The 26,027-nt window shown below is 48.5% G+C and overlaps 1 long non-coding RNA gene across 5 annotated transcripts; it reads left to right on the top strand.

The window, feature by feature from the left end:
* Nucleotides 1-26,027, top strand: LOC141570708 (uncharacterized). Of its 5 annotated transcripts, XR_016019607.1 has the most exons (5): nucleotides 1-1,763; nucleotides 3,258-3,371; nucleotides 20,664-20,773; nucleotides 22,392-22,554; nucleotides 23,968-26,027. It is a non-coding gene; the product is annotated as an uncharacterized LOC141570708 (long non-coding RNA). The 5 variants fall into 5 exon arrangements; XR_016019605.1 differs by having other exon boundaries at nucleotides 11-2,336; nucleotides 20,664-22,554; XR_016019606.1 differs by having other exon boundaries at nucleotides 11-1,815; nucleotides 20,664-22,554.

Below are 26,027 nucleotides of genomic sequence, written 5' to 3' on the forward strand. Positions count from 1 at the left end.
TCTCTGTCTTTTCTCTCCCCCCCATGCGGCCTCCCCTCTCTTTCTCGCTCTGAATAGCTCCCTTGTTCCCTCTCTGGGTTCCTGTCTCTCCCTCTCATTCTACTGCTTCCTCCCCACCTTTGTCTGTCCCTGTCTCAACCTCTCAATGCCTCTCTGTCTGTCCTCCCAGAGGTGAGTCCTGCCCTAGCTGCCAGGCAGATACCCCGAGGGGAATAGGCCTCGTGCTGGGCCACCTCTGGGCCAAGCAGCTTTCCACCTGCAGGGCTGGGCAGGTCAGGGGCTGGACACTTGCGGACTGCCCTGATCCTTACTGGGAAAAGTGTGGGAGACCTGTGTTTAAGGCACCACCTCTTCCTGGTTAGAGCCAGAGGGGACCGACCCCCAGGGGTTTTCCTAAGTGCCCTGACACCCCAGCTCCTGGAGTCTCACCTTCCCTGCCATTCTGCCTACCCCAACACCCTGCCTGGTGTTTTGAACCCAGATGCAAGTGCAGACACACATTTTTCATCTTTGTATTCCTTCAGCACAGTAAAAACAGGCTGGAGTCTTTTTATTTTTATTTTTAATTCACCAATACTAAGAGAAAAAAAATAAGTGCAGAAACTATAAATAGCACAGAATAGTCATGTCCAAAGGCAGGGTAGAGTAGCAAAAAGGCACAGGATTTGGAATGAGAAGAGTTGGGTTCAACTTGGAACTTTTTAAACAATTCTGAAATCCTGGGGGAATTACTTAGCCTCAGTTCCCTCATCTATAAAATGGGGGTAGTAATTGTTATTGCCTAAACGACCTCAGTCAGCGAAAGGTGACATTCTTCCACTAGGGCATTTGCTGTTTGTTTTCCTGGAGAAAATCTTGGAGTTTATGATTTTTCCAAGATAGCGCCTGTTCCAAAATTCTACCTCTTCCTCTCCCAAGTACACTTGAAAATTCTCCCACCCCTTGTAGATACCTCTATGTGAGCGAAGGCTTCAGATGCCTTTCACAGAAAAACGCAGGTAAGTAACGTTTACGAACAATGGAGGTGAGAGGAGATTCCCGAGTCCCTGAAGCCCTTGGGTTGACACTACGTACCTAGGACCCCCGCTCACTGTGTAGTGGGCACTGCGGCGGGCGCTTCGCATACTGGGTCGTGAATCCTCACGAGAACCAAACGAAAACATTGCCCCTGTTTTACACCTGGGGAAACGAAGAAGCAATTGTCCAAGCACCACAGCTACCTCAGGGAAATAGCGGGACTGGAACCTAGGGTTCTCGCCTCTGGAGCTCAGGAGGGTGTCTCCCCTTGGGTAAAGGTAGAAGAGGGAGAGGCTGTCGGGCCCCTTCCGCAGCCCGAACGGGGCAGAGGAGGGGCACAGATGGCGTTCTTTCTGAAAGGCAGCGATAGACGAGCTCTACTTCGACCTCTAGTTGGCCGACCCTTGGTGCAGGCGGGAGGGGGCGGGAATGGAAGGTGGGGTGCAGAGCCGTTGCTACTGCTGCGGCGCCCGCCCCCCAGGACTGGCTCCCCGCACGCCGGGCTTGCTGCCCGGCACCGGATGGAGAGTCCTGAGAAGGCTTAATTTGCAGGAAGACATTCTCATCAGATCGCGTCTCCGGCAGAGGAGCGCTGCTGCCGGGGGTCGGACTGGGCTCCACCCAGCACCCCTCCCCCGAGCCCTGGCGAGGCGAGAAACCGAGATGGTGGAAGCAGAAACTGGAGCCCCGGCGCCGGGCAGCCGCGAGGGACCGAGCCTTTGAGGGTTCTGCTGCCTCTTGCCAAGGTCAATCAAACCCTCCCGTGCTCGGGAGGCGTGCGCCGCGTGCGCCGCAGAGGTGGGCGTCCGGGGCGGAGCCGGGCCAGGTGGGGTAGGAGCCTGGCCTCCGCAGACGCTTCTCGCCCCCTCTCGGGGCAGGTGCTGGGAGCTACCCCGGCCGGCCTGTGGATGGGACGGGGGTGCTGGGGCCAGAGGCTGGGATCCAGGCAGCGGGGTACGACCCACCCGGGCGGAAACGGAGACTAATTAGGGATGTTTTATGCTAATATGCACCTGGCTGGGCTTTTTTAGGGCTGAGAAAGGGTGTAGAGTAGAAGGGAAGAAGTTCCGGAGAGCCGGAAACTTCCGGAAGCACTCGATTCCCTGCCTGATAAAAGACAACCCGGCTCCAAAGCTCACCCGCTCGCTGTGTGGCCTTGGGGAAATTACGTGGGGACATTATTGGGCTTCAGTTTTCTCCTCTGAAAAAGAGAACGCGGATCAAGTTTCTTCCCAAGCTCAGTCACTCTGTCAGCCAAGAGTTGGAAGTCCGGCCGTCGGGTTGCTCTCGGAGGATGGATTGGAGACGGATTGCCCGAGGTGTGAGGCGGACTGATGCCAGGGCACAGTCCTGGCAGATGCAGAGCATTTGAGGCAGCAGAAGTCAGGAGCACGTTTCCACGGGCCTGTGGCTAACTGTCTCCACTGTTGCCCAGAGGTCAGAGTGAGGAGGAAGGAGGTTGAACAAAGGTCGCTATGAGGAGGAGACAGCTGGTAGTCAAAGGAGATGGGAGATGGGGCGGAGAGCAGGGGAGAGAAGTGGTGTCGTCACGGGTATCACCTGAGCTTAATCATAAGGTTGGGGTGGAGGGGAGGGCGGGATGGGTTGAAGATGTCAAAGAGGAAAGGGGAAGATGACTGATGGGGTCATGTCCTGAAGAAGGCTGAGGGAGGTGGGAGCTTGGGCACAGGTGGGAAGGAACAGGAGACACTTTGGGGTGGTGGGTAGGGGGAGGAGAGGATATTTTGACGAAATGGGGCGGCACTCTTCACTGGCCTTACACAACTCGACTCAGTGTTGGATGAGGCCTCAGTGTAGTCAGTGAGTGAGGAATGAGAGTGGACCTGGGCAGAATCCACCACCACCTCAGTAGGGTAGGGAAGATGGAGGGGTGATGAGCAGGGATGCGGCTGAGGTTGGATGACAGGAATTTGAAAGCAAAGTAAAAGAAACCCTTGAGGGACCGGAGAGGGCTGGCATTTACTGGAATTGTCCATACATTGTCTCATTTAATTCCCACCGCATTGTGTGGTAGGTGTTATTAATCCCATTTTATAGATGGGGAAACAGAGTCTCAGAGTGGTGAGGAGCCTCCCCCAAGGCCACTCAGCTGGTAAGAGATGAAGCCACCATTTGAACCCAGGTTTGTCTGCCTCAGAATGGAGGCTGCCACCATTGTGCTCCACTGGGCAAGAGTTCTGACCCCTGAGCCTCAGCAGTGCTTCCTTCTCCTTCTCCAGGTGTGGCAATCCTGGGGACTGACCCATTTGGCTGGAAGGAAGGGGCTGGGCTTTCAACCCTCTCTTGCAGCCTGTCCTGAGCCAGCCTGAACTTAGCAGGAAGTCTCTACCCAGGTGAGAGGAGGGGGAAAGTGTGCGCTTTTTTTTTTTCCTAAATGAGATCAAACCATATATGTTGTTCTGCAACATGCCATTTTTCTCTTACTATTTCCATATGTATATATATATATATATATATATATATATATATATATATATATATATTTAAAGTTGTGTAGTACTCCTTTGTATAGCTATTCCATTTATTGTTAATCTGTTTCCCTACCAGTGAACATTTATATCGTCTCCGAAGTTTTACAGTCACAACCAGTGCTTTAGTACATATCCATCTTTGTAAGAGTATCTTTGTGTAGATGGAGATTATAGGATAGATTCCTAGAAGCGGCATTTATGGGTCAAGGGTAAGCTTGTTTTAAATTCTTATAGGTAGAACTAAACTTCCCTCCAAAGAGGCTATATCAGTTTATACTCCCTCCATCAAAGTATGAGTGTACCCATTCTTTCACATCCTTGCCACTGGGTATTATATAATAAATACATATTTGCCAATCTAGTGAGCAAAAAAGGTTCTCACTTTTGTTTTCATTTGTAAATCCCTGAGTCTCTACAGCTCAGCCAAGGCCCATTAGCTAAAGAAAGCATTATTTGTGAAGACCTGAAGAAGAGCTCAAGAGTGAGAAGCAGAGATTTAGGGCAACTCTGAGGAAGAACGGAATGTCAGTGAATGCTATCAGGACCTAGATAAGAAAGGTAGCAGAGTCTGTTCCTATGCTCCCAGGTGGAATGGATAACCCCCGGAGCTCAAAATGAGGGCTGGCGATGTAGGGTCTCATGACCAGCAGCCAGACAGGTACCTGCTGGGAAAAGCCTGGCTCCACAGAGGTTACAGGAACAAGCTAACAGGCTGTATGTGGCAGAACAGGGCAGGTTTCAGGGAGGGCACAGGAATGAGTTCAGCTTCTTGAAAGAGCCAGGGAACATGAGGGTCACCAGGCTCTGGGTGCTTAATGAAAACTGGGAGACCATAGGCTGGGGAGGTGAATGGTGGGACTCAGCTTAGCAAAGGTGAGGGTGGGAGTACGTGGAGAGTGGTGGCAGCATCCCACCCCCCATATGTGTCTCTAGTAATAATGATACACCTGATATTTTTGAGTGCTTATTATGTAAGACATTGCTCTAAGTGTGTCAATTTATTGAATAATTTTATCCTTGTAGCAACTATATGAGATAGGTATAATTATTATCCTCATTCCACAGATGAAGACATGGAGGAATAGAGTTAAGTTGCTTACCCAACATCACACAGCTAGAAAGTGGCTAAGCTTGGATTCAAACTCAGGCCATGGTGCTTCAGAGTCCATCCTTCCAACTACCACACACATGGCTTTTCAGGGCCTTCCTTAGTCAATATAATAATAACTGTCACTAATTGAGAGCAGAACAGGTACACTATTTTCTTTTTATCTCTAATGCTTACAACAAGTCTATGTAATAGAAGGTGTTATCCTTAATTTAAAGAAGAGAAAAGTGAAATTCATGGAGGCTGAGCACCTTAGCTGAGATCACCCATCTAAAAAGAACTTGAGCCCAAATTTGCACTCACATCTGTGTGAAGCAAAAGGCCCTGCCCCTTCCACACCACCATAGGGCCTTTCACAACATAAAGGAGGAGAAATGACACATCACAGAATGGTCAGGGCTGGACGGGACCTCTGAAACCATCTAATCTGAATCTGTAAGTAAGGCTGGAGAAAGGGAGGTGCAGAGAGGATAACATGCCTAAGTTACACTGCAGGTGTAACAAGGCACCTCTTCTGGTCTTCTGTGGGAACGGAATGCTTTGCCTCATCTCTGCAGAGAGAAGGCATGTGAGTGCAGCCTGGAGGGAGAATCTAGGTGTATGTGGGGGTGAGGGTGGGGGTGAGGGTGGTGGAGGCAGGGGCTGTATGCAGTGCTGGGCAGAGCCCTCCCTCATCAGCAGGGCTGACTGGGAAACAGAATGGCAGTGTGGAAGGGGAATCTGAGGAAGCCATCGCTTTCCCCTAACTGGAACCCTCCTCTCCCCTTTCCACCCCCCCGCCACACACACATATCCACCCTCAACCTAAATAAAGCATGAGCTGGTGTCCTTGACAGAGCTTCTTTGGAAGGATTTGAAGAGATTCCCACCATCCTGGGTGACCCAAGGACTGCCATTTCACCTTATAAGGCCACCTGATAAGTTATCTGTTGTTCTTTCCAAGGGTACATGTAAAAATGCAAATTACCCTGGGACCTATGGCACAGTGAAAAGGATATATCAGTCATGCACACCTTCCTGTGAATTTTTTAGTTAGGACAGTGTTTCTCAAACTAGGGTATTCCACCTCAGAGTTTCTAAGTTCTAAGAATAGTTTTAAAATTTGGATTTCATTGATATTAAAATATTTCAGCAGTTATAAAGTCAGAACTCTTTGCAGTTAAACATTTTCATAGACTAGGACTTCAGTGCCTTAAGTTGGTGTTGCATAAAAACATGTCTGGGAACTGTTAGAAAATCACAGGATCTATGAGAATTGCTTTTCCTTTTGAGAGGTCTGTTCATACACAAGTTTGGGAGACTCTAAGCAAGGGTTAGATAGGGGGTCCAGAGATCCGGGCTCTCTAGTCTTGGCCACTTGTCCACTTGGGGCCTTGGTTTCTTTAGGTATAAAATTCGCTTACTCCTCACCACTTTTGCGGCATCAGCTCTGCCAGGCCTGTGCTGGTTGCCGAGAGGGATACGTGAACAAAGCTCAAGACTATGAGGCCGAGAGAAGCTGGGTCAGGCACTGAGCCTGGCGCCCTACAGTCTGACAGTTCAAGGCAGAGGGTAGACAAAGGCTATGGGGTCTAGCAGAGGAAGAGGCCACTTCTGCCTGCCGAGCACAAGTGGGCTTTGTGGCACAATTGGCTTTGAGCTGGGCCTTGAGCCAGGGCCACAGCATGTGAGGGGTCTGTCTGGCCCTATAGGCAGAGAGGATGTGTAGGGTGGGCTTGTGGACAGAGCTAGGGTGTGAAATACGTTTAGAGGACTGAACACATAGCTGAAGGACCTCAGAGGCCATCTTGTCCGACTTTTTAGGGTACGAGGGAACATCATGAAGCCCAAATTTTAAGTACCCACCTAAAGTCACACAGCCAGTTGGGGCCATGCAGACAGCAAGCAGGTAGACAGATGTTTTCCAATCTGGAGCTGAGTTCCCAACCTCAAGAATCTTTTTCTGGAGTCCAGCCCAAATTGGTCAGCTTTTCATCCACCACACACTCCATGAAGACCACCATAGACTCCAGCAATCCATCTCTCTCCCATTTCCTGGGCTCCTGAGGCACAGGGGCCCACAGACCTGGGGTGTGTTTTAACTATATTTCCACTCAACAAAACATCCTCATCCTGGTGAAAGCCCAGCTGGAAGGAGGTCATTAGGCCACCCTTCCCAGCCTCTAGTACTTGAGCTTCAGTGGTAGAACTCAAGCTGGAAATAGGTGTGAATGCCAGAACTCACAAGAAGCCTCTTCCAACCCCAACCTGCACAACTTCCTGGGTTGTGGGGGTTCCAACAGCTGTCAGCTAACGGGCTGTAGGTTCCAGTCCTGGGCTAGGAGAGCCTGCCTCCACTTGGCCCTGGGAGCCTTTTCCTTTCCTGGACAGTGGGTACTCTCAGGCTGTGGCCACCCCTTTGGGTGGGAGGAAACCCTCCCATCACACAGGCCACGTGAGGTCCGCAGCTGCCCACCCTTCTTGCTCACTGCCCCAGGACTAGCAGGATAGTGGAGAGGCAGGCAGAAGGAGGCCGGGCCCAAAATGCCGGGAGTCTTGTGCCCATTTCTAGCAGCAAAGATTTGGGGAAAACAGGCTGATGTGGGTGTCTATCATCGATACCCCAAAACAATGACTGAAACCCAGATTCACCATGTCTGCTTTAGGCTTGATTGCTGCTACCGTGACCACCACCACTGTCACCATTTCCATTTCTACCATGCTCATTGTTTGCATTTCTACCACCACTGTAAATTACCATCATCTCCACCACAACCACCACACCTCCACCCACCACTATCAATATTTCCGTTACACTCATCAATCATCTCCACTATAACCGCTACCTCCCCCTCCACCACTATTAGCATGTCCATCTCCATCTCCACCACGATCTCTATCTCCACAGCCATCACTGCATCCACCGCCACTACCACCTCTACCATAGCCATCACTTCCATCTGCAACACCATCATCACCACCTCCACTGGGATCACTCCCTTCCTCACCAGTATCATGTCCACCACCACCACCAGCCATCTCCACCCTTAGCATCACCACCACCAGTACCCCTTACCCCCAACACTTTGTCTCCAGCCACCACCAGCACAGTTATCTCACTCACCTCTACCTCTGCTATTTGGGTTAACCCTTCAACCTCTTTCCATGTGCTCAACCCCAGAAAGGCCAACCATAGACCCCAATTCCCCCATTTTTCTTTTGAGACTTCTCATGGAAGATGAATTTAAATGCCTTGCTCTTTAAGTTAAGGAAGATTATGTGTCTCTTGCCGTTCCTGATTTACCAGGCCCATCATTCTGTCCTGGAAGGAAATTGGATTACTCTGACAGAATGTGTTCTTTGGAAAGCAGTTCTGGTTATTACCTAATTCCTTATGACCTAGTGTTTGCAGATTGATTTTTTGACGATGTGTCCCAATAGTTTTCTATTATATAGCAGCGCGGCTGATGGGTCCGGCACTTCCAGAGGCATCTGCTTTTCCCCAGGTTTAAAGAGAGGCAGGGACAAGCTGCCTGGGTCTCCCTCTGGTCTCCAGGCCCCTCACCAGTTCTCCATAAATCCCCTCAGGATTGAGAGCTAGTGATCTGACTCCACCTTGGGCCAATTCTTTAAGTACCTAAGCATGTAAGTCATCAGAGCCCGTGGATGTAAATATACAAGTTCTTCCTCATTCTCTCTTGGCTTCCTGCCTTCTCATGATCCCATGCGGTGCCTCTTTTCAGTTTTCAGATCACAGCTGACCTTTTTAGGCTTAGAAAAAAAAATTAAAAGCCTCTGCTTTTTTAATGTCACTGCTTTATAGGCTTTCTCTCCCCAACTCAAAACGAGCCAGCAATCTCCTTATCCCCTTTCGTTGGCCTGTTCGAGTTAGAAAATGTTTTTCTCATTCTTTGCCGCCTTGTGCAAGTTATATCTCATTTCTTTTTCTAAACGACTTTTCTGATTTTTATCTCCATAGCCTTTTGTTATTTTTTTGTACATACCCTCCTTCGTATCCTGGCCTGATTTCCACTTTCTTTGGCATGGCCTCTATCTTTCAGTTCTCTGGGAAGCTTTCTGCATAACTAACAAGTAATCTCCAGGTCTCTTTGAGCTGTTTTATGCATCAGTTTCATTCTCTTTGCCTAATTTTGTTGCCTTGTGTGGAAATGTCCTATTCTCCTTAGAGAGTGCCTTGGTTCTTAAACTCAGTATTTGTGTTTTTCATCTTGGTTCCCAACACTTGGTGCGGAAAGCTTTTAGAAAGAGCCAATTTATGAATTTTGTTTGAGTTCCCGCTTATCTTCCTTTCTCTCAGGTGGTAGGCACCTTTCTCAATACTCCCTTCCATTCTCCAGCACCTGCAGTGTGTGAGCGTCAAACCTAGTAGTTTTGGCCCCACGTAACCGATCCCCAGGACACATATTGGGGTAACAACACGGGGAGGGGGCTGGCACCTGGATCTGGTCACTGGTGCCCACACTGGTGTGTGGATGGGGACACTTCCCAGGAGTACTTGGTTATCTCCATTCACAGACCCATTTGTTCATTTTTAGGACTCCCTCATTCCCTCTAGAACCTCTGTTATTTTGTCTGGGGCCCTGCCAGCTATGGGCTCACAGAGTGGAAGAGTTCTCCTGAAAATCAGGTTGAAAACGGCCTGGAGGTGAGCACCAGCTAGAAAGGTACACAGACCTGAAATCAGGTCAGTTACACAGACGGTGGCGATTACAAAGCACGAAGGCAGTGGTGTGTGTGGTATGTTCTGCCTCGTACTGCAGGAGGCTTCTACAAAAAAGCCACATTTGAGCCGGGTCTTTAAAGTTAGGACGGTATTCTCCAGGAAGGGAGATGTAGAAGAGGCTTCCAGGCTGGACAGGGTATGCAGAGGCAGAGTCATCTGGGACCGGTTACGTGGGGCCAGCTGAGCTCCCATACCCGTGCAGGCCCAGGGTCTTTCCAACGCTCCATTAGTCTGGATGGATCACATCAAAATGGTCCTGTCACCGCCCCTTTCTGTGCCTCCCCTGGGGTCCTAATACTCCCAGAGTTACCTGCGGTCATCTCCAAACTTGCCCCTTCTGCAAAGACTTTCTCCACCCAACCTGGACAACCAATGTCCTTGTATCTCTGAGAGGAGGCTCGGGACTCATCCCTTCCCTTTCTTAATGGCTGTGACAGTGAACCCCTTCATGAACCCTTCCTGCATTAACATAGCTTTTCATAGATTGAGTCGGCTCATCTCCAGCTCAGTTTGCCTAGTGAACTCCTACTCATCTGGCAGCACTCTGTTCACACAAAGATTCTGTGAGGGTTTCTTTGACCTGTTCCCTCTCCCGGGACAAAGAGTCTGTCAGCTCCTCTATAATGGACTGTGTCCACTATTCTAGCCACCCCCGAACCCCTACCCTTTATGGATTGAATGACTTTCTTTCTTAGTCTGACTTCTGTGTCTTGTATATTATTTTTCATTGTTTACTTTATACTGTATGTGTTTATATACTTGGGAAACCTCTAAGCTATGCTCAGGATAGAAAGATTCATTCTGTTTCCAGAGATTTTTCCTATGGAAGACATTTTTTGTTGCCTACTCAGGAGCCATTCCCTGAAGTCTTTTTTGCTAATAGACCTTGATCTTGTTCAAGCAGCCTTGTGCCCAGAGATACCTTTGCCAGTGATTTATCAAAGAGTGGTCTAATCCTGCCAACAAGACATAAGGGATTAGTCTTCAGGGGCCTTCTGGGAAATGTTTTTCTCCTTTCAAAGAAATGAGACGTAAATGTCTCCTATTATACCTTCCCCTTTCCTCTGATTTGGGACAGTATTGTGTGAGGGTGTGATGTCTGGAGCTGTGGCATCCATCTTGTGACAATGAGGCAAAGGCCAAGAGAAGCTCAGAGACATGGATCCAGCACCCTGGCATTATTAAGGAACTAAACAAACCCCAGATCCTCCTACCTTCCAACTTCTTGTTATGTGAAGTAAGTAAATGATTTTATTGCTTAAGATACAAGTATTTGGATTTTTTGATATTTGCAGCGGAAGGCATCCGTAACTAAAAAAAAGTTGTGAGTACACTTCTTATTTTGAAATAATTGTAGAACTGACATGTTTTTATGAGATGATGAAGCACTTAATATCCAGATGGTATAGAACAATCTGTATTTTCTCCCTCAAGTGACCATACCACGTCTACCATGAGTGGGCCTCAGGGGGGCTTTCCTTTCTATACTTGTTTTTAAGTCTTCTAGCCTCTCAAACCTCCCCTAGGAAAAAGGAAAGTGCTTCCTCCTTTGGCCCCTGACCCAGGCTTCAGTCAATCAGTCAGTTCCATCTAGTTTTCTCCCATTGGAGCTGTGGAGAGAGGGTTTAAGGTCCTAGATTGTCTTCTTAGCAACCCACAGAAAAGGTACTGTTACTCCATTTTGTAGACAAATTGGAAGTCAGGTTAGTAAAAAGCCTAATCAGGATCACACAGTAAGCAGAGGAGCCCAGCAGTGATGTCTGCCCAAATGTATCATCTTTCTACCTCAACATCTGGCCTCCCTTGGGCTTAAATAATGTCAGTGTCATGCAGGTGGTAGTGCCACCTGCTGTCTTTGGGTGCAGCCATGAAAATACGCTACTCAGATCTCCTACTGTGGGAGTGTCGCTGACCAAGGGTCCCAGCTCCTGTGAGTTGATGCCAAGGCCACACTTCCCGTGGGCTCCCCACTGAATGCTGAGCACAGTAGGGGTGCTGAGTCAGGGAAGGGTGCTAAGGAAGGGGTGCTAAGCCCATTCCTGAGAGATGCAGGTCTCCTCTGGGGACAACTTTCGCTTGAGGACTTCCTGTTGGCCTGGTTGAAACCTCCTTCGAACTAGGCTGCAGTCTGAGACTGTCCATCCAATCCCCCTTTCTTCCCTCGCTCCATCGCAGGGGCCAGGCCTGCATCATGGTGTGACAGTTCCACACCCCTTCTGGCTTACTCCCCTTTTTCCTTCAGAGGTGTTTCTGGAAATAAATCTCTTATGTATCTAATCCCGTCTTGGGGTACGGTTTCTTGAATGACCTGAACTAATGTGCTTTGATTTTTAAACCCCAAACTCAACCTGGCAACCTGTATATAAAGCACCTGGCATGAACTGGATTGTTCCTCTTCTCCTTTCCTCTCAGTGTATGAAGGTGTCAACAGTGGTTATGTCCTGAGGCTTTTCCTGTCTCCGATGGGAGCAAGACAGACCACCTCGTCACCAGAATATGTGCATACCTGGACACTTTATATCTTGAATTCAGAGAAGCTGAGGCACTCACCCAAGGGCACACAGCTCATGCCCAGGTGCCCACACGTATACACACTAATATGATATGTGGAGTGGAGAGACAAAGCTAGAGTGAAAAGATAGGGTCAGGATGCAGTGTGGGGCAGGCAAATGGCATGAGGAAAGCAGCCCCTTTCTGACCCTCCCAGCTGACTTCCCACCACTGGTTCGTGAGTTTTAGTGCCGTGGCAACTGGCTGTGAGACCTGCAAGTGGAAAATGAAGCTTAATCTTAGGACATTATCGGAAGCGAGATGGGCCTAGAAGATACCAGGTCCATGACCTACTGGCCTCAGTCACAGAGAAATACCTTTCTCTGTTCACACTCACTGCCTCTCTGGCCAGTTGGGCTCACCTGCTTGGCCATACTAGCTCTGATTCTGGAGTGCTCTGTTCTCTAAATCTCCCCATCTCTCAGAGCTGAGTTCCAACCTCACTTCTACCTGGAAGCCTTCCCTGATTTCCCTAGCACACATAACCTTTTTCTTCCTCTGAATGTGTCTAGCAGTTACTGTGCTCTCTGTAGCATTCACATGATGATATTTGGACTTTGTCCCAATCTAATTCAACAAGCTCCTAATATGTGCTAGACACTGTGCTAAGTGCTGAATGCTTATGTTGGTATCTTGGGGCCAAGTGTACTCTAGGCTCATTAGACTTCAGACAGGGAAGCAGCAGACCATCTAACATCTCTGGCTTTATGACCAGGAGAGGCCCCCATCACCTCCCCCAAACTAGGCAGGACAGATGATGTGGGCTGCAACTTACTAGAGCCTTGCATCTGAGTCTAGACAGGTCGCTGTCTGAGTCTCATTTTTCTGAGCTATGAAAAGAGGATGATCGTACTTACCTCACAGACTTGTTCTGAGGACAGACAAGATGACCTATGTTAAGAACCTAACATAGTGATTGACTTGGTAGTTCTCTGCCTCTCTCTCTCTGCCAACCCCCAGACCTACACCCCCTGAATCTACCTAAACGGAAACATTGTGTTCTCTCTTCCCCTCAGGACTGTTCAAAGAACTCACTGTCCTGGACTGTAGACCTAAATAAGGCAGAGGCTGGCCAACTAGGAGCTCACCATTTAGTGCGTTCACACACTGGCTCTCACTTAATTCTCCATCAGCGCTGGGACAGGAAATAGTACTCCCATATCAAAGATGACAGAGCCGGGGCTCAGAGAGGCCAAGCCCCACCCCAGATCACAGACCTAGTAAGCAGTGGAGTTGGCCTCAGAATCAGGCTTGAGACCTAAGAGAAGCCCACAGTAAACAGAGAGAGCATGGTGAAGATATCAGTTCTGCCCAAAGAATTCTATAAATTCAACACAATGGCAATCAGAATCATTACAGCAGTGGGGTGTGTGTGTGTGTGTGTGTGTGTGTGTGTGTGTGTGTGAAATTTAACAAGCCAATTCTAAAACTATTCTGGGAGAATAAATGTGTTGGAACAGTCAAGAAATATTTGAAAAAGAAGTACAATGAGGGAGGACTTGCCCCATCAGATAACAAAACACCACCAAGCTGTGCTAATTAAAATGGTGATGTGCTGGCACAGGACAAGACAAATGCATCCATGTCACAGAACAGAAAGTTTAAGTGGGTTCTTGTGTAAAGAGGAGTTCAGAATAGGATAAAGTAGCATTTGAAAGCAGTAGGGAAAGGATGAACTCTTCAATAACTATTGTAGAGATAATTGGTTGTTCGTGTGAAAAAAACATAAAGTCGATCCCTGCTTCACACCATTCACTAAATATATTCCAGATGGATTAGAGAGCTAAATGTAAAAAAAGAAAGCTATGAAACTATGAAAAGAAAATATAGGAGAATTTGTTTATAACCTAGGGGTTGGAAAGGCTTTCTTAAAACACAAAAACCATAAAGGAAAAGATTGCTAAATTTGATTATGTCCAAATCTAAAACTACTGTATGACAAAAGACACCTTAAATATTGTTTAAAGACAAGTGACAGGCTGGAAAAAGGTATTTGCAACATATACAATTGAAAGGGATTAACATTCAGGATTTTCTTTTCTTTTTTTATAACTTTTGTTGGGGGAGTATTGGGGAACAGTGTGTTTCTCCAGGGCCCATCAGCTACAAGTCATTGTCCTTCAATCTAGTTGTGGAGGGTGCAGCTCAGCTCCAAGACCAGTTGCCGTTTTAACTTTTAGTTGCAGGGGTTGCAGCCCACCATCCCATATGAGAATTGAACCGGCAACTCTGTTGTTCAGAGCTAGAGCTCTAACCAACTGAGCCATCCCGTTGTCCCTCTGCCAGCTCAGCGGCAGCTCATTGTCTTCAGTCTAGTTGTGGAGGGCGCAGCTCACTGGCCCATGTGGGAATCGAACTGGCAACCCTGTCGTTCAGAGCTCTCACTCCAACCAACTGAGCCACCTGGCCGCCCCACATTCAGGATTTTATAATGAATTCCTACAAATAATAAGTAAAAGACAAACCACCTTAAAGAAAAAATAAGTGATAGTCGGAACAAACAGTTCACCTCAGAGGAACTGCAGATGTCCAATAAATGTATGACCACAGGCTCAGCCTCACAAGTCATCAAAGAAATGCAAGTCAAACAACACAGGGCAAGGAACACCTTTTTCCCCGTTGGTAAGTATGGAATTTGTCATGGTGTTTGTAGAACGTGATCTGGCAGTGCCTGTGAAAATGTAAAATGCCCAAACCCTTCCCCACAGCAGCTCCACATTTCTGCCTGGAGAAGTGTTACATGTGCACCAGGAGGCCCTGTCACAAGGGGCCATGGTGGCAGTGGTGGAAATCTGAACCAACAGAAACAACCCGGATGCTCACTATAGAGAAAGGGATAAATACATTTCTGAATATCCACATTAGTAATGGTTTTTTGAGGTACAAACAAATGAGGTAGAGCTCTGCATCCTGAAGAGAAAAGGTCTCCTTATGAGAGAGAAGCAAGTCACAGAGCAATCTGGCTCTGTTTATGTAAACACAGATGCGTGCTTTAAAACTATGTGCATGAGGCAGAATATTCTGGAAGGGTACATTCCAAACTGACAATCCTTGGGGAGGGGAGTGGGATTGTGCAGGAGCCAAGACAGGCTTTATTTTAACTATTTAAATTTGTTTTACAGTGAGTATGTATAACTTAACTAATAACAATAATACATTTAAAATAACTAGAAAGACCAGCTCTATATGCCCTTAGTTTTCAAGCCTTGCACCTGATGGTGCCCTGGACTTATTGTTTAGATCCCATTCCTGGTTTCTGAGTGCACACATTCCCCACCCTTTAATACCTCCACCCCACTGGGCTCCTAGCCTGGGTTCTTGATCTCTACCACTGGTCTATGATGGGTCAGAAACAAAGGGGAACTGCTTATGGCCCTAGCCTCAGAAGAGCACAATTTCCAGTAAAATAAGAACTTCAGAAAAAATGTGATTGGAAAAACCAAGGAAGTCTTCCTAGAGGAGGTGGCGTTTGAGCTGAGACTTGAAACATGGATCATTTTTATTCTAACTTCTCTCCTCCCCTTAATTACTTTAAAAATTGTATAACATCATTATAGAAATTTTGAGTAACAGAGAGAAAAAACCTCACCAATAATCCCATTACCCTAAGCCAACAACTTCTGTGAATTCCAAGGCGTTGTCCACAAGGCACACATACATTTAAGTATTGCTGTGGACTGAATTGTGTTCCACCAAAATTCGTATGTTGAAACCTTAACCCTGAATGTCATGATATTTGGAGATAATTAGGTGTAGATAAGCTCACGCGGGTGGGGTGCTCATGGTGGGATTAGTGTCCTTTTAAGAAGAGGAAGAGACACCAGAGCTTACTCCCTCACTCTCTCTCTGTGTGCACACAACTAGGAAAGGCCATGTGAAAACGTTGTGGGGAGTTGGCTGTTTGCAGCCCAGAGAGAACTCTTACCAGGCACAGATGCTGCTGGCACCCTGCTCTTGGACTTCTAGTCTGGAGAACTGTGAGAAATAAATTTCAGTTTCAGTTGTTTCAACCAATGGTATTTTGTTATAGCAACCCAAGCAGACTAAGTATGCAGTCCAAATACTGCATTTGATTATATGTCTTGTTTTCAATATAACATTATATCATAGCCCTTTTTATATTACTAAGTGAAATTTAAAATGATCACTTTTAATGGCTGTGCAGTATGCCATCCAGTGAGTGTACTATGCTTTAATTACCCATTCCCCTATTGTCGGATTTTTCTGTTGTTCCTTATTTCTAAAGCTGTAATGAACATCTTTGAGCATGTAGTTTTTTTTTTTCCTTTTGGGCTATTTCCTTGGAACAAATAAATTCTCAGAAGTGGAAATACTGGGTCAGAATTTATGAACACTTTTATGGCCCTTGAAACATGTTGCCAAATTGCTTCTAAAAGTATAGTTCCAGAATACACTGAAGGCTTTGTTAGGCAAATATGAGAGGAATAAGAATGGAATTCCCAATTCCAGGAAACAGCATGTGTAAAAGTGTATTGACCAGGACAGACTTCTGGGATTTATCCCTTAAATGCCATCACATGCACCAAATGTAGAAATCTGTGACAGATTCTGTTGATTGGCAAACTCAGTAACCATTCTTAATCACCTTCTGTCTTGTTAGTCTCTCACTGTAGAAGGTAAAAGCCGGATAATCTGCTTCCCAGCTTCTTTTGCAGCTAAAACTGACCATGTGACTCTATTCTCTTCAAAAAGATGTTAGGAAAGCCTCTAAGATGAATTCCTTCCTTTTTTCCTCCTTCTCGTCCACCTCCCCTTCCTCTCCCTCCCTCCTTTCTTTCCTTCCTTTCCCATTTCAACCTGTTTATTACATCTTTCCACTGTCAAGTTGAAGGCTTTTGATTTCCTGATTAAAGGGGAAAATGTCATTGGTACCATCTCTCCTTCCTTCTTCCTGCCTTGAATGCAGATGTAATGCCTGGAGCTGCAGCAGCCATGTTAAGATCATAAGGTTGGACAAGCATGAGGACAAAAAGCCAACATAGTGAGGGTGGCAGAAAGTCAAGACAGAAAGAACCTGGATTCTTGATAGCACCATTTGAGCAGCTGAATCAATACCACCAAACCACCTATCTCTAACTTCTTGTTTTGTGGGAGAAACAATCATTTGATTAAATAAATCATTGTTAGTCAGATTTTCTGTTACTTGCAGTCCAGTGCTTTCTAACAAATATAAGACTCCACCACCATGCCCTGTTTCTCTCAGATAGCACCTGGAATTTAGATTCTAGTCCTGTTATACTAGAGTTTAATCCTGTCTCTTGGAACTGGTGACTGGGATCTCTGCAGCCCAGCACATGTGCTGCCTGCCCACCACTGTCTCAGTGATGTCCCCGAAAATAAGACCTAGACGGACCATCAGCTCTAATGCGTCTTTTGGGGCAAAAATTAATATACGACCTGGTCTTATTTTACTATAATATAAGACTGGGTCTTTATAATATAATATGGTATAATATAATATAATACGAGTCATATTAATTTTTGCTCCAAAAGATGTGTTAGAGCTGATTGTCTGGCTAGGTCTTATTTTTGGGGATACACAGTAGCTCTGGATGCCGCCAGCAGACCTCAAAGTCTGAGGCCTGCTCCTGTAGTCCCTGAGCCCTGTTTGTTTTTTCAAGAAGAGCTTCCAGGCCAGGGCCTTGTGCTCAGGACGTGCCCATCACTGACTCCCTCTGAGAACTAAAGAGAATCCTGAGCCAAGTGCTGGATTCATTTCCGGATTGTCCGCTTATCAGTCTCAGTCAAATCACTTAATCTCTCTGAGCAACGATCTCCTCATGTGTAAAATAGGGACGATTGGGGTTGCTGACAAGACAGAACTGCAAATCTGGTCACACCGAGGCTGCCCACGAAATAGCTTCCATTTGAAGACAACTGAGGTTCAGAGAGGAGCAGCAAGGAGCCCCAAATCCTCACTCAACAGAACCAGGGATAGACTCAGTGTGCTGAGTCTCCATCAAGGTGCATTCCAGTAGCTGTGTGGCCTCCTCTGTGGAGACTTGGTGCCGGGAGTGACACATGCTCTTCCCCAGTCACTCAGAATGGAAACACGGTGTGCAGTGAGGTTGGTGTTTACTATATTCCTCAACAGGCCCCTAAGGGAAAGAAGGAGCCTCTGCTTCCAGGCCATGGGGCCTGCAAGACCTTCTCAGACGCTGGGAGCTGGTGTGCTGTTCCTAGCTCCCTGGGGTACAGCTGGGGCTCCCTACATCCCTCCAAGTGGTCAGTGTCAGCTCAGCGGGCTCACTTTGCACAAAGTCTGCAGAACCAGCTCCAGGTCTCTCCTGCACATTCTCAGCTGACAACTTGAGGGATACATGCCCCAAGCCAAAATTAGGACATGTGCTCTGTCAAAGGATTCTTTCCATGGCTGAATGTATTTATTTGAAAGTTCTTATCAAGGAATAAAAATGAACTCCACTAGAGGTGTAATGAATCACCTTAATTGGAAGGAACACAAATATGTGCAAACAGGGCTATCGTGGACACACTAATGATATCAGGACAGGTTGCCTTCTCAACAGCCGGGAGGTTGAAGCCTTAGGCCCAGGGGCAGAAGTGGAGAGGTGGGAAGGGGGTGGCCATGGGCAGAAGTTACTTGCCTTGAACAAATTCTCCCAGCGTTTTTTTGGTGGACTATAGAGGCATGGTGATTAGTGAGACCAGAATGAAAAGATGTAAATGGATGTAGCGTGAAAGCAAATCTGGGGGCCACAGACAGCAGATTTTCAAAGGGCTGGCATTGTCATTTTATTCACTAACTACCCCTCCCCCAGCACACGACCTGCCAGCTGAGCAGGTCCTGTACCCAATCCAACCCCAGGCTTCCCTGTGTAATTACCCACTCCAAACTGGCCTCTACTCTGGGGGAAACCAGGTTCCCACCCCCCATAGACAGTTTCCATCTACTTTCGGAGTCACCCGCAGCCTAAGGGATGGGGAGGGCTAGAGGGGAAGGGAGGGAGGAGGGGTGTGAGGCCCAGAAAGCCTGTTTTCCCTGAAGCATAGCAAGGTTATTTTGATGGAGTTTCCACCATCCCATAATAAAGTTGGACCCCCCTGTAAATGCTTATCATCTCACCTGCCATAGTGGACACATGACTCACCCCCCCCACACCCCACACCCCTGTCTCCTTCACTCACCATGTGAGAAAGCTATGTGCTTGGATGGCAGAAACCTGCATTCTGGTTCTGACTGGGTCCCAGGATCCCATCAGGGAGGAGCCCATCAGGGGACAGCTTGTCACCAAATGCCAGGGGAAGCAAATACTTGTTTTGCATCTTACTGTGTGACCTCGGTCAAGGTAGTTAATCTCACTAAACATCAATTTCCTCATCTGTGGTATGGACCTAATGACCTCTCCCTTATAAGTCTAATCATATGCAGAGCACCTATGTCATTGTCCGACACATAGTAGGTCATTGATAAATAGTGACTATCAGTGTGTAAAAACGATTACAACATATAAAAGTATAAGGGGTACCAACATTCATAAGAATTATCCCATTCTTCTCGTTCCCCAGACAGAAGGAAGCAAGGAGAGAGGGCTATTAAAGCGCTTCCAGCTCCAATGCCTGACTTCTCATGGGGCCACTTGCATTGCTCTTAGGCAGATGGGGTCTGGCTAATTTCCACGGCGACTTTCTTCGCACACAATGCCATTCAGACCCACAGAGCTGGCACGACCCTCTTCTCAGCTGGATCGGGTGCCACTCCCGTCCTCTCCGTAACAGTCAAGGCCTGCGGCAGCCACCCCCTTGCCTCTCTTTGTGGGGGCCCCAGGAAGCTTCCTCTCCAGCTCTTCCAGCTCCCACATTCCTTGTGCATGAGCCCTTCTCATCCCTCATCTGCCCCACGCAGCCTGCTCACCAGCAGCGGCAGTACTGCTGCGCGTGTCCAAAGGGGAGACTCAGAGTAAAGCCCTGCTTCCTCCTGACGGTCCTCCCTGTCCCCACACGCCCCAGGCTGGGCCGCGGGACCCCTGCGACAGGCCCCAGATGCCCGTGGCCTGGCCTAGCCTCACAGCCGATGCCCTTCCTTCTCCCCACATCCTCCAGCCTGTGGGGGTGGGGACTGAGGGGGAGATCTTAATTTTTCCGCTTCTAATCAGCACAGCTGGGAGAACCAGCAGGCAAGGGCAAGAGGAGGTGAGAGGCCAGGGGCCTAACCTACAAACCACCCAGTCACCAGAGCCCAGTGTCCCTCCTAACAAGCCATGCAGCAAACAAATTATCTTTGTTGTTCCTGGGAAATCTGCAAGTACTTACCCGTGTAATTAGCATCTGTGCCTTGTGCCTGCATTTCAGGTGAACAGGCCACGGCTACCCGGTGCCAGGAGGCCTGTAATCAAAACCAAAGCAGCCGCCAGGGTGCTCTCCGGCAAAGACGATGTCAAGCTCAATTGGGCCTTTACCAAGAGCCAGCACACGTTGGAGCCTTAGTAGCTCTGAAGCGCAAGAAAAGGGTGGGTGAGAGGCCGGGGTAGCCCACCCTGGCACTCTGAAGCTGGGGCAGATAGAGGGCCTGAAGCCGGACCCACTGATGCAAGGCCCTGGGCCCAGGCATCTGCATTTTAAGCAGCTTCCCAGGTGACTCTAATGCAAAGCCAAAGTTTGGTAAACATTGGATGTTCTCCAAGACCCCTTTGGTTGGTAGAGTATAAGTATCATTTATAGGCATACCTCATTTTACTGTGCTTTGCTTTATTGCGCTTCACAGACGCATTTTTTTTTTTTTTTTTTTTTACAGATTGAAGGCAAGACCCTCTACCAGCAAAAGGATTGTGACTCACTTTATTGCGGTGGTCTAGACCTGAACCCTTGACGTCTCTGAGTTATCCTGTACTGACTGCCTACTTGGTACAGGGGCTTTATATATGCATCCGTTATTTCATTTAATTTCTCATACCTGTGAGAAGGGGATGAACGTACCTTTTTAAAGAGAGAATAACTGGCTTGTCCAGAGTCACAGATTGGCAGGACTGAGAGACAACCCGAGGTGTGTTTGTCTCCAAGCCCTGCTCTGGGCCCCTTCTCAGAGTCATTTCCCACTGCAAGCGTCTTGTTCTATGCCATGTAGAGACGGAGTGGTGTCTCCTTGATGTTGTACATGGATGGAGTAGCAGGTCCCTCTGTCGTCAGAGGGGACACTGAGGGTGGACACGGGAAGCTGCCAGATGTCTGTACCTGCCCAATGGGGGAAGCTGTTCTTTGCTTCCTGCTCAAAGCAAGGAATAACACACAGCTCCCTTTATTCCAGTGGGGCAGAACATGTCCCCTCCCCTCCCCATGCGGAGCAGGAAGGACAGGCAGAATGGGCAAACATGCACACTAGGAAGAAGATGGAGAGCAGAGGCTCTGCAGGGAGCCCAGGGTGGGAGGTACTCCCTGTGACAGCAGGGGGCCGGCTGAGGCAGCCCTCCTGAATACAACCTATAGAGATTGCACTTAAATAAACCCTGAGTGAGTGTACCCTTGGAGACTGAGGGTCTGGGCAAAACTCTGGAGCAGCCAGCGTGGAACTGGAGAGGAGGGAGTCTGGTGAGAAGCCGCAGAGTTTGCGTGGATGGTGTGGGGTGTATGAAGATGTTGATTCTAGCCTGCATAGCACAGACTAGGTTTTCATCAGTTGCTCAGTGAAGAGGAAATTGGAAATTAATATCAAAATCCCACTGAGTAGCGTCCATAGTTTCCATATGTAATCATGCTTGGCTTAGCTAGGTAGTAAAATGTTTATGATTTTCTTTCCAAGGTTGAGTTGAATCATTCTCAACGAACCGTTTAGTTGGCTTCATGAAGTCCTGCATTAAAGAAGCCCTCTAGGTGATGCTATAGCTGGATAGATACCTGGCTAGGTGGACCTTCCTGGCTGTTGAAGTCAAGGTCTGGGACCCAGACTATGCAAGTCTCGGGAAGAAGTCATCTTCCCAGACAGCTACTTTGACAAGGCTGGGGCGCCACATGTTACATGAGGCACTGGCTTGACAAAGAATGCACCATAAATCTGTTTTGAGGACTTCTTGTGGTATTTGTGATTCATATACAGAAATTCAAATAGTATGCCCGTTTCCAACACATGCTTTCAGTCAACTGAGACACTGCCAGCTAACAACCGGAGTGGAGGTCGGTGGGTGAGGTGATCATGGTCAGGCAAACTGATTGTGGGGACAGAGCCAGGAGAGCAGTTTCCAGGCTCTCGGCCTCACGTGAAAAGATGCTGGCTCGGGTAGTAAAGGGCCATCAGCTGTGATCAGATGGCCATCAGCTGTGGCTATTTGGTCGTCAGCTGTAACCAGTGAGCCATTGGCCACTAATATAACTGCCGTGGCTACGCTAGCAGCGCATGGTGACTGAGCTAGCAAGCGCGGATTGCAGTTAGAAGCACGGATTGCAGGTAGCAAGTGAGGTTGGTTGGCACAGAGAAGCAGACGGTAGATTGTGGATCATGTGGATCCTGCTCCCTGTGTCTCCAACCCAGCCGCCAGCTAGAATACAGTGGTGTGACTCCCGTATCTATGGCTCTGTGGGTGTTCCTTTTTGGCCTCACCGTGTCCTGCGTTCTTGTGTGGGGAGCAGGAGCTGAGACCCTGCATGAGACCCTGCATGACACTGATACTTCTTCCTGCTCCATTGGGAAAAAGGTAAGAAGTGCAGCAGCCTCTTGCCCCCGCCCCCCCCCCCCCCCCCCCCCGTCCTGACCTTTAGCTCACTCTACACTAGAAATGCCGAGACAGATTTAAAGACCTAGGTGTACAATCCCCTTATCATCTGCTGGGAGCTGGAGGCAATGCTGGCAGGTGGCGGGGCAGCCTGAGGTCCTGAGGATCCCATCTCATCATCCATCCACACACACACACACACACTCATGTGCACACACATACATGCTCACACATAGACATACACATTTATACACACACACACACTCATTCATATACGCAGACAGACACACCTTCATTCACAAAGACAGACCATAAACAGACCATACACCCACAAATAGACATGTACTCAAACTTATATACAAAGAGATATATTCTAGCACAGACACTCATACAGGCATACAGACACTGACATACTCATACAAGACACTCATTTATATGCAACACACAGACTCCATACCCTCAAACACACCCATGTGCACACACACATTCCCTCTTCTCTTGCTCCTTGGACAGCATCTGGGGATGCCTACTGGTTCCAGGCAGAGTGAAGCCTACTGCCCGGCCCCGCCCTGCCACCCCGACCTTGACCACTGACAAATACCCTGAAGCTGACCGCACACTTGGACCCAGCCCCCCCCCTGCCTGTCTGATCTTTTCTCCCACACATCAGCAGCCTCTTTCACAACAGCATGCCCACCCCCACACAGCCTCTAACACACACACACACACACACACACACACACGTGCTCTCTCTCTCTCTCTCTCTCTCTCTCTCTCTCTCTCTCTCTCTTTCTCTCTCTCTCACCATCTCACTGTCACACTGGGCTGCTCTGTCTCCAGCCTCTCCCAGTCACATCCACACCATTGGCCTGTCAGCTTGCCTCCCACCCCACCCCCAGTTTTGGTGTTTGTCTTAGGCACAAATACACATGGTCCCATGGAGACACCCTGTATCTGTCTGTCTGTCTCCTGCACACACAGAACAACTTGAGCCATGGCAAGTGGGAGAGGGTGTCAGGCCTGATGGAAGCTGTTACTCTCAGCCTTGTCACTGAACACTTCCACCCCCTCCCCACTCGTCCCTGCCCTGCCCATCACCCTCCCCACGAGACACAGCCAAACCTGAGGCCAGTCTAATCCCCCATCTGTGGAGAGGGAGGGGAGGCAGTAGGGGATTGCCGCCCAGCACTGAAAAGGAGCAGAAAATGGGATTTATTTTTGCTGCCCCCCCCACCCCATCCCCTCTGCCTCCAGCTGCTCAGAGTACAGTTGTGTGGAAGGGAGGGAATTTGCATTTGAAAATACTTGTTGGATGGCCTTAAACATTTGGTGCCCTTGCTGATTTAGTTCTCTCTCTCTCTCTCTCTCTCTCTCTCTCCCCTCTCTCTCTGTCAGTAGGAGCAGGCATGTAAGGGGCGTGGGTGAGAAGACACTGAAGAAGCAGGAGTCAGGAGAGGACACAAACTAGTGCCTTTCTTAAGATGTTTCTTATCCCTTTCTTGCTTTGGAGCTGGAACTGGCCATAAATAGATCAGACCGTCTCTCAGCTTCTGCTCAGCCCCAGGGATTGCCAACTGCCAGAACTCTCTGTGTGCCACTGGACCCTGTCTAGGCCTCTGCACCTGCCAGGAGTTGAAGTGGGGGGCGAAGAAGAAGGAGTATTACCCCCAGGACGTCCCACAAATACATCAAACTCAAAGTTCTTGGTGTTTTCCTCTAAACATCTCCTCCTCCTGCCGTGTCCCCTAAACTGGACACGTCAGACATCCCCAACTTCCTCCCTGCACCCCCTTTTCTGGTTGAGTTTCAAGTCTTCTACCTCAGAAGGTGCCCTCCGAGAGTTTACTTGTCTCCACTCCCTGAGCACAGCCCTGGCCAGCCCTGCTGCAGCTCTTGCCTGGACGATTGCAGTCGCTCTTAGCTGGTCTCCACCCTCAGTCTCCCTTCCTGCCAGTCCATCCTCCAAACAGCTGCCAGTGATTTAGAAAGTAAAAATAAATAAAATCTGACCATGTCACTCTCCTGCTCAAAACCCTTCCCTGCCAGCCGCCAGAGAGAAGCACCTCAGGGGGCACGCTGGGCTCCTCGCTCGGTTCCGTGTCCCTTTTCCTCTCCCTCTGCACCACGCAGGCCAGTGCCTCCCTCAGCCCACCAGGCCCCTTCCGTGCCTTCTGCCTTGGCACGTATTGGTTCCTTAGCCTGAAATGCCTTTCCCCTCTTCTTTACCTTGGGAATTAGAATCCAACTCAGCTGTCATTGTCCCTTATGAAAACTTCTGCCTCCCCCTACCTACCACCACATGGAAGTTTTTAATCTTCTCTCTGTTCTCAAGTGTTGACACAAACCTTAATTCTAGCCCTTACACCATTGCCCCTCAAGGATCCCTTATTTACTCCTACCTCCCACCTTTGCCAGTTCAGGTCCTCTTATCGGAATGCCCTCTCTGGACTTTTCCATTTGACTCAGTCCTGTCCAGCTTGAGCCTAACCTTTCTCTCTCTGACATGGACCCTGGTCTCCCTTCCTTTGGGATTTTCCAGTCTGTGGCCTACACTGGACCCCAGATTCTTTTGCCCTGTGTTGTCCACACTGTTTACAACCTAAGGTGTAAGGTCATCCCTGCTGGTCTGTGTGCTCCTGAGAGGTGTTGTGGTGGAGTTCCTGCCACAGTACCCCCATGGAGCTCTGAGTGGTGCTGGCTCATGGCCAGGGCTCAGGTTTTTCGGGGGATAGGGGTGGAGGCACTGAGTTTAAGTTCAGGAGAGGGAGGCGGAGAGGGAACAAGGAGCCCTCAGCAGGTGCTGTGTGAAGATGGCTGCAACCCCGGGGACTCCAGTGCACAGAGCAGGGCTGGGGCCACAAGGCCTGCTCTCCCTTGTCAGCTGTTGGCAAAGCCTGTCCCCAGTGGTGATGCCAGAGGTAGGGGCCAGTGGGAAGGCTCCATCTCTGACATTGGCCTGCTGACTGTCCAGGAGAGAGAGAGGCTCAGAGTGGGAAAGGCAGAGTGATCAACTAGGAGAGAGCCAGAGATAGAAACTGACAGGCCCAGGAAGGGAGTGAGACAGACAGAGACACAGTGACAGAGAGAAAGAGAGAAGGAGATAGAGACAGAGACACCAAAAGAGAGACTGACAATTCAGAAACAGACTGAGAGACTTAGAGACACACACAAAGACAGAAACAGAGTCATTGAAAGGAGGAGAAAGTCAGAGAGAGACAAATAAAAAAGGAGGCAAAAAGAGGGGTAGATAGAAAGGACGGAAAGAGGCAGAGAGAACAGGGAAGCAGCTCTCAGAGGAGAGAAAGAGAGGCAGAAAGAAACAGAGAGACAGATAGAAAAACAGATACAGACAGACATATGGATATGGGAGCCCCTGAGAGAAGCTTGATAAACACATGCATATACATTCACAGAGGAAGCCAGGAAACCACCTAGAAAGACAGGCAAGGCGTCCA

The sequence above is a fragment of the Rhinolophus sinicus genome, chromosome 17, assembly GCF_057876585.1.
Source record: "Rhinolophus sinicus isolate RSI-liver-muscle chromosome 17, RSI-T2T, whole genome shotgun sequence".
Taxonomy (NCBI): Eukaryota; Metazoa; Chordata; class Mammalia; order Chiroptera; family Rhinolophidae; genus Rhinolophus; species Rhinolophus sinicus.